At 38.5% G+C, this 9498-nt stretch overlaps 1 long non-coding RNA gene across 1 annotated transcript; it reads left to right on the forward strand.

The window, feature by feature from the left end:
* The first annotated feature begins 2377 nt into the window (after positions 1 to 2377).
* LOC145430843 (uncharacterized) lies at positions 2378 to 8977 on the forward strand. Its single transcript, XR_013911162.1, has 3 exons — positions 2378 to 3256; positions 6987 to 7161; positions 8360 to 8977. It is a non-coding gene; the product is annotated as an uncharacterized LOC145430843 (long non-coding RNA).
* Positions 8978 to 9498: the final 521 nt, after the last annotated feature.

Here is a 9498-nt window from a genome sequence, read left to right on the forward strand (position 1 = left end):
AACCTGTTGAATAACTTAATACGGGCAAACTATAAGGCATTCTGAGTCATATAAACAATTAATACCTGCAGTATTAAAGGGCATTTCTCAAATTAAAGTTCGCAAAGTGCTGCAAGCATTGTTAGTAATTATATATATGTTTCCTTTCAATAATATACATTATTTTTTAATATGAGTTAGATTTAGAAACTAAAACTGCGCCGTTCTAATCATCAGTTATTAAATTCAAGAAGGTATCCAGAACAATCTTCAGTGCTTTCCTCGTATTTTGTCTTATTAATCTGTTATTAATAATTTTGTCTTATTAATCTGTGTCCACCGGCTACATTTTCTGGCTCATTAGCAGCTTGTTATTTCGACTTGCTACTTAGCTTGCAATAAGCATAGCACTGTGGCCTCATGGGAGAACGTGTGACCAGTTGGCCCCTGCAAAGTAGACATTGTTGCTTATGGATGAATACAAAATAGCACATATGCAGGAGCATCTTAATGGACCACAATAGAGCTATTCAAAATCTCAAGTATCTGTAAAAAAGATAAATACAAATTAATGCGTCAAAGTACTCAAGTTCATGAGTAAGCCCTACTTGCATACATATTTAATACCTATCATTGCTATTCCTATCTTTTTCCAGGCTGGCTAACCTCTTAGTCAGTGTCAGGCTCAGTCTTGAGTTTCAACAACCTCTCAAGGAAGACATTAGAAACAACCAATTAGGAAAGAAGTAGATGGCAGCAATTTTCATCAACCCTGAGAAGAAAAGAAGATGCAGCACAGTCAATTAACATGCATTCTGTAATGACAGCATCATCCCACTGAACCCACACACACTCATCCATTCAACCGAGACGTACCGCTCTCTATTGATCAGACCGGTAAAGAATGTTGTGCATTATACGGCTTTGAGCTCACTATTATTCATCGTCACTGGAAAAAAAAAAAAACTAAAACGCTGTGGGAGAAATAACGTAAATAGGTGCTCGTAGGAGGTGATGCTCGGGTATAGCTGTCTCTATGCAGGTGTATCGCTTTGGGGTGGTGGCTATTACAAGAAGGAGCAATGGTGCACACCCCAAAATGTCCAAACAAACTCTGTACTCTGTACTTCTTAGTGTGGTGTATAAAATTGCCTCAGTTTGGTATATAGAGATAACGCTAAATGAGGACGTAACTGAGCTAGCCACCTGATATGATCTTAACATTCTAGTAACATCATATTGTTGCTTCAAGGTTAACATCGCAACTGACCAATCATTCTAGCCACCTTTGTAAGGTGGCTATAGTTATCATTGTTCTTTCAGGCGCTCCTTTTAGGGGTCGCCACAACAGATCATCTGCCTCTATCTTACTCTCCCTGTTATTCTCTTGTGGGAACTCCAGGCCTCCTGCAGATTTTAGATCTCACCCTTGGTCAACACACCTGAATTAAATGATTAGTTCATTACCAGGCCTCTGGAGACTTCAAGACATGTTGAGGAGATCATTAGCAATTTGAATCAGCTGTAGTGGATCAAGGACACATCTAAAACCTGCAGGACACCGACACTCGAGGGCTGGAGTTGCCTACCTCTGCTCTAGTGTCACGCCAACCCTCTGCAAGTCCTCTTTCACTGCATCTATAAACCTTTTCTGTGGTCATCTTTTTCCTCCTGCCTAGTAGTTCCAACTTCAACATCTATTGTCCAGTATATACAGTGTGCATCCTCTGCACATGTCCAGACCATAATCACTCCCAATGAAAATCTTCCACCCTGCAAACTCAGGCTTGGCCTCCTATACATTTGCTAGTACCAAACTAAACATCGCAGCAGGTCTCACTACCATCGTGCAAACCTTGCTGCTATCCTTCTTCATGGTTCAAATCAGGTATTTAAACTCATCTACTCCTTGCATCTATCCATTTTCTTAAGAACTTATCAAATTCAGGGTCATGGGAGAGATGAAGACCCATATGACCTGTCAAAGGGCAAAAGTTGGGATACACCCTGGACAAGTCTAGTTCCACTTCACTCCTACAGCCAATTTAGAATCACCAGTTAACCTGATATTTGTCTTTGGACCACAAGAGCCAGAGAGCATGGCACCACAGTTCCACCCAAGCTGGCCAACTGTATAACAGTATTGACCATGTTAACATGTTTGCTAGTTAAGGGGCACAGATTAGTTGGAATGGCTGTATGTGAGTATGATACTGTATCACCATGTTAGTTTTGTTTCTACATCATAATACTGCCTCGTAAATTAACAGAACAAATTGGAACAAGCTCAATAAAGTGTGTGTGTGTGTGTGTGTGTGTGTGTGTGTGTGTGTGTGTGTGTGTGTGTGTGTGTGTGTGTGGTGCAGTAAGAGGTGGGTGGAGCTGTGTTTAATACTCCCTTCATCTTCAGTTGATTATACACTTGCAGAACCACGCAAAACATTCAGTCTGAGAAAATATTGTGGAGGCACATGAAGATTTAATTAATCTGAGCAGAAGGGACATAATTAAAAACAAACTGGTCGCATTTAGAGTCTTTAAATTACGTTGGGTGATCACTGAGATGGAGCTCAGGTGTGCTCAGTGATTATTAACAAGCAACAGCTGAGCTCCCTGATCGAGGCCAGAGCGGCAATGAATTCCCATGCTTCCCTGTTCTTTTAAGTTGAAGGCAAGTGGAATCTAATCAGCAGAGAATGGATCTGCCTACCAAATGGGAACATCCAAGGGAGGGTTTTTAATGATTAAATGGGGGGAAAGAAACACACGCATGTAAAAATCACACAGGGCTGTCAATAGGACATACAAGGCTTATTTATAAAGGTCTCAACTTCAGGTTTTTGTGGCCAGAAATATTCATCTGCCTGATAATAAAACATTGATTGTGAAACGGTGGGTTTAAATACCAGCAGTCAACATTGAAAGAAAGCACCAAACAAAGCTGAATAGAAATTATATAAAACTGGCTGAATATGATTCAGCTGAAATCAATAGAAGCTCAGGGTCAGCCCTTTGTTGGTGTCATTCTGAATGAAAAATAACTGTGTGCATATGCCATGGTATTCAGAAATCAAGCTCCCAACAGACTTGACTGGAGGACAGAATTATATCACCAGGTCCAAACTAAGCAGGTGTTCCAGCTCTACGTGGACAGGACGTTAAACTTGCTAAACTACTGCTGCATCGAGGGTCTTTTGATGGGTCCTGTAACACGACTGGCTTCAGTTACAAAAATGTGCGTGAGAACAAAGGCTGTGCTGTGAATACGATGTGGTTTGTGAGTATCACCGACACTTTAGCATTTTATGATGGAAAACTACATGTATGAATTGAGCACTTGTGGGAGAAGATGAGCCTAAATAATAAATAAGACTAAGCAGTCTGAGACATTTTAATTGCATGCTGTGGAACTGAAAGCTTTTAGCTTTCAGTGGCAGTTTCACTGGGTTTTGTGGTTAGTCTGTTTGTCAACTAAGGACTAAACTTTTAACCCTTCAAATTTTAAAAAAGGAGGAAATCAGAACACCCATTAAGCGTTGGACTACCTTTAGAGCAAGTTGCTCCTGACAATGAGTATGTACATTCAATGAGCTCCTCTATCATGCATGTAATTGTGAAACTGTGCCTGTATAAAACAATATTACAGTGGGTTTTTGTGCATGTGTGTGTTTTCTTAGTATATTATCTGTGGTGCTTCACCAAAGTAATATAACTCCAGTGTTGAGAAATATTGTAAGATTCGCCCGCTTCAGGAAAAAGCTGTTCTTGTGTAAAGGCCTTAAAACGTCTGTAGAGCTAAAGGTAGCGAGTCAGTGCTTTCCCACTTTTTAATTCATAAATTGTGGTAACTTAGCACTTGCTATCATTGCCACATACCTACAACTAAAGTTTCCCACTTCAGAGACTTCTGAATTTGAAACCAATTGCAAGAAGCTATTATTACTTAATAGACCTCAAGCGGCTTGAAGCTTGAAAACCAAAGTAGGCTAATGGTTAGCTTTATCCAGGAAAAAAAACAAACCCAAAACACATCAGTTAAAAAAAGAGAAAGACATTAAATGCACTTTGCTCAGCTGAATCAATACAATTAATGCCAGATTTACTTTGGAAAAACCAAAGATTTCTGGATTCTGAAAAAGAAACAGTGATGTGTTTTATTTTATACGTACTCAGGAACTCTGGCATCATAAATATTCGTCCTCTTATTAAATAGGAGGCATTTGCATTTGGTATCAGAGCTCTTAAACTGGAATTAGGTGTTAATGAACAGGCTGCTTGTTAGTGGTTTTCACAATGACATAGTGAACCTGTTGTTATGTGCTGAGAGGGATGTCTCCAAGACACAGACAACCTCCCTCAGCTTCCATTGGAAGTATTTACACGTTACCATAGAAACTAGTTTCAGCTAAGTTAAAAACATTTCTGAGGAAAAACACATAACATTAATAAATCCTTAAGGATGTTGTACAGGGTTCAAGTTTAGGGACTCTTTTTCTTCTCTCATTAAATTCTTTGGATACTTGTGTTTTAACTGAAGCTGTTTAAGGTTAACACATTATCACATGATGTTAGTCTACTGACAGAATTAGACAAAATCTATTAAGCTGAACTTGGTGAAGCCAATGGATAAAAGAAAAGAATAATGGGGTGCACGCTGGATTTTCTTTTTAAAGATCAGTCCCATCAGTACTGTAGCTTTTGAACAGTCATGCCAGAAAACTGCTAGCAACCTCTCACCATGAAAACGGCCACCCAGAGGTGACAGGCTCCACCCGCTCTAGTAAAACGTAAAACAGTAAATCAGTCGTTGATTGGAGTGTTATCACAGGAGAAAAAAAATCTACTCAAAAGGTGAGTGTGGAAAAATTGAATGACAGTTTGCAGTGTTGGTCAGTTGCTCAGAAGACTGCATTGATTAACAATTTTTAAATTAATTACTATATTAGAATATTGGCCTCCTCATTTTAACCTTTGACTTTTATTCTGTCTAGGTGCTTTTAAGAAGAATGATACCACTAGTCATTTCAGGTGGTGCCACAAGGAGAAATTATAACTGCAGCTGTAGCAGTATATTGTAACATAAACCACAATTTTCTTTAACTTTTAGGTTTGGGTGTCCAAACTTAACGTGAAAGCAAATGTTAAAACACACACACAAAAAATAATCTGAATAATAATAATAATAAAATAATAAAAATAATGATTCTGAGCCACAGACTTTTGCCATATTGCACTGGCAGCAGATCATCACGCTTTAAAAATGTAGAATGGTGATTGCTTTTGCAGACCTAAGAGATAAGGAGTCAAATACAAAGTAAACATTTAATGTTTAATTGTCCAGAGAGTTACAAAAAATCCAAATCCAAGTCTTTATGAAAAAGCAAAGTCACCGAATCCAACTCTCTAGAGGCAATCAAGAAGATTGGAAACATAAGGTTAACCAGACACGGCTGAAACTAATCAAGCATAAAAGTGGTAAATGGACTGGTTCTTCTATAGAGCTGTTCTGCACTGCCTGAGAACTCAAAACACTTTATATAACATACCTTATTCACCCATTCACACCTATTCATACAAACATTTGTTGTGTGCATCATATCTTACATTCACACTGCAACAGATGCATTGGAGAGCAACTTGTTATCAATATTTTGTCCAAGGATGTTTGGATATGAACTTAGATGATAAGATGATAACACTGTTAGACAAAAACTGAAATAAAACAGGAAGTAACATAACAGAGACATAAAGACTAAAACAGACAGAGACTTAAATACAAGACGCAGAAAAACACATGGAAGTCAGGATAAACTGAAAATCAAAAAATTAAATATAAACTACAACTGTAACCACAAACGGGAACTAGACTGTGAAAGGTAGCAAAAACAAAAACTATGAAACCTAAAGCCTAAACTGAGTCTCTAATCATAAACAAAGAAGCCATCCAGAAAATATCTGCTACATATAAAGCAAAACAATTAAACTTGTCCCAAACCCAAAAATTAATACAAAAAACTCAAAGCCACAAGCCTAGGGTCAGTTACCTCTCTGTTCCCCGCATTGCCATGACCAATGTGGCGAGGCACAAGGCAGGTCTGGGCTCAGCCCAAAAAACCCTTGCCCCAGAGGCAACAGCAGATCCCATATTTTTTTACATTTGTTTCTTTGTTCTGGGGGACTCTGCTTAAAGCATATTGTAGGCAGCCTAACTCATACATCAGACAGTGACAATTACATTTACTGACTTTTTTTTAAAGGTGAAAAATGTCCAAAAATCTGTCCTCATTCAACCAGAAAAAATACTATCCATGACATATGTTATGGATTGCCTGTTCAGTCATAATTTACCATTCACAACTTACCGTGGTCCCGTTATAGTTTGAATAACTTATCAAAGTTAATTTTTATCAAATATTTGTTGCATGTTTTGTAGTTTAAATGAAAATAAACTACATGGGAGAATCTTGTTTTTGCTGACCTTGACTGGTTTGCCTTCTCACATTCCTGATGTGATGTATTTCATAAACTTCAGTCTGTATTGGTACACTGCGATTATAATGGATAATTGTGGAATTGTGGGCAGGGATGAAAACTTTTTGCAGAGACCGCACTGTGGATAGATAATTGATTATTAGACCTGTAGTGCCATAAATCCATCATGAAAACTGCCTCTGTTTGAACAAAAGTTTTCTTTGTCACTTTTGAGGTTTTTCCTTTTGTTTCTTTTATTTAACCATCACCTTGAAAGGTCCACAGACGCTGAATTCAGTTTAGATATTACAAGTGTAGAAAATGAGAGTTTTGAAATGTTGTCTTCAATAGAGAAAAGTGAAGTAAATGATCTATTTCAACTTTTATAATCCATACCCATGTCACGCTGATCGCAAGTTTGCAACTCTTTGTGTCCTTGCATCAATCCCTCATCTATTTCACTCTTTATGCTCGTGTCCAAAGGCCAACAAGCTGACCTCCAGCTGAATATACCTTGTTTGTGCTTCCTCTTTCAGGGCTTTGAAGAGAGTTGTCGGGAACACGCCCCTCATGCAATATTCATAAGGCAAACTCCCCATTGATTCAGCTGCTGTTTAATCTCAGCAGTGGCACGATATTTTCCCACGTCAAAGTCACCGTCACCAATCCCTCGGCTTCAGCTGTCACCTGCTCCACCCTGCACCAACTGAGGTGACTTCAGGGATACGGTGGGAAGATTAGACACTTTTCTTAACAATAGCAAGTGCGACTTTCACAGCCAGAAGAACTTGAGCAAAGTATATTACAGGATTAGTCTGTGAAGGGCATCTAAAAAAATGTTTTTTAATGTATTACTTCTATTTCAGTTTATGAAGTAATAAGCACCAACTGTTTTGGGAGGGGAGAGAAAAGTTTGACATAGTGTAATGTAGAATAAAGCATGCAAAAGCATTAAATTTCTAGGAAAACATGCGAAACTGTGCACTTGTATAACTGGTGTTAGAAGCCACTTACACTGATCCCACTAACCTTTCATATATCTATGTCGTTATAACGTTATCGTACAAATACTATAATTCTAAACTGTTCATTTAACGAAAAGCTATAAATCATGTTTTAAACCATTTGGTTTTACAGCTCCTTTTGACTTTATGGTATTTTTAAGAGTTTTTAGGTAACTGCAAATCTGTGAGGGTTTTAGGTGCACCAGGCACTGTTGAAGATGTACATTTTAATGCATGATCTGTGAAGCAGCAGCCAAACACTTCTGGTAACTACTGAAAACTTCTACTGAGAAAAAATTGTATTCCCCAACCAGTTGATGCAGATTTTTCTAAATGTTGTTGTGTTGTTAAACACTGGCTAACTACTCCCCAAGCAGTAGCGAAAGTCAATAAAGCGCATTGCATATTGGGACTGAAGAACATCTGCCTTTAAAGTAAAAGTTCCCTTACTGCTGCAGCCAATATGTTTTCAACACAGCACCTTTTACCTTAAAGGAAAACAGTCAGTTTATGGTTACAGTTTTACTGCCGCTTGGAAGTAGTTGGCCAGTGTTTTCATGGGAGTCAGTGTCTTCCACACAAACTATAGGTGACGATGGCAATCTGCTAGCAACCAAAGCAATTGCAAGGAGGTTTTGGGCAACCAGTGGTTGCCAGTGAGTTACTGAGCCTGTGTGACTGGGGCATAAAAAAAAGATTCCAAATGGATGATCACTAAAGCCATTTTCAGACACAAACTCCAGAAAATGTTGGGAGGACATTGTTAAAAGTTTTCCAGCAGAGCAGTTGAGTTCTCACTACTGGGAATAAGCCACTTGTTATAGATGAGGAACTCCCTGAAAACCCAGGACAAGCACTCATTAGCAGTGCAACTACCCAACAATTAACCTTTCCTGTGTTCACAGTGACACATCAACTGGACTTTGTACTAGAGACCTGGGAAGTTAAAGACTGAATATCAAATCCAACTACATGAGACATTTGACTCAACACTTTAGTCAGGTAATCGCTACAGTTCAGGAATGTTTTTCAGCTGCTATTTTATTTGTTTAGTTTTTTTTTTTTTTAGCAATGTGTCACTTTGAAATGAAAATTCAAAACTATTAAATATGTTCATATGTGACTCTAAAAACCTTAAATTGCACAGAATGAAATGGTACTTTTGCATCAGTGACTGACTCATTGGCCCATTTGTTAGATGTACTTTACACTAAAGGCTCCCTCCTACCCTGTCACAAACACAGACAGCAGCCTTGTACTTGACGGGATGATGGTCACATTTATCCACAATGAATGCAGTCATACCAGCATTATCGACCACCTGCAGTCTGACTAATTGGAAAAGGCTTGGATCCTTGAATATTTCATATGAGACATTACTTATAGGATCAAAATGAGCTTTTATTTGTCTATAATGACCCCAAAGGTTAAGAACTCCCTCGCCACTGAGGCACTCTCTGTGCAGCGAGGGAGCACTCACTCAGCTAATGAAATTCACAAGTCCATCAGCAGCTTGATGCAGTGGTCACTGTCAGACCACAGATGTTATGAGAAAAAAACTGCACAGAAGAAAATAAATTGCCCATTTTCACCCCAAAATGATCAATACAAGCGAAGTTCCAAACACAGCAGCATATTATTCATGTTATTTTTGACAAGGAGAAGTGCTATGATATAGTGATATGAAGTAGTGTATTTGTCACATTTACTGGTACATTCATGCTGATTGGGTTACTGTTATAATCTTACATATCATGAGATGTAAGATTATCATATCTTTTTTTCTTAATCTTTATGCGAGCTGTCTATGAAATTGTTATACTATAGCAATGCACATTCTACCCAAGTGCACTGGGCCACCAACATTCGGTTAGTTTGAGTATGATTTCTAAAATTGAATAGATATCTTAGAGCAGTGTTTCCCCACCACATAGGTGTTCCGTGAGAAATGATCAGGTGTGGAAGATTATCTGGTTCCACCTGATTACTCTAAGCCAGCGGTCCCCAACCTAATTTGTGCCCGACAATATTTTCACGGACCGGC

The sequence above is a fragment of the Astatotilapia calliptera genome, chromosome 9, assembly GCF_964374335.1.
Source record: "Astatotilapia calliptera chromosome 9, fAstCal68.1, whole genome shotgun sequence".
NCBI lineage: Eukaryota > Metazoa > Chordata > Actinopteri > Cichliformes > Cichlidae > Astatotilapia > Astatotilapia calliptera.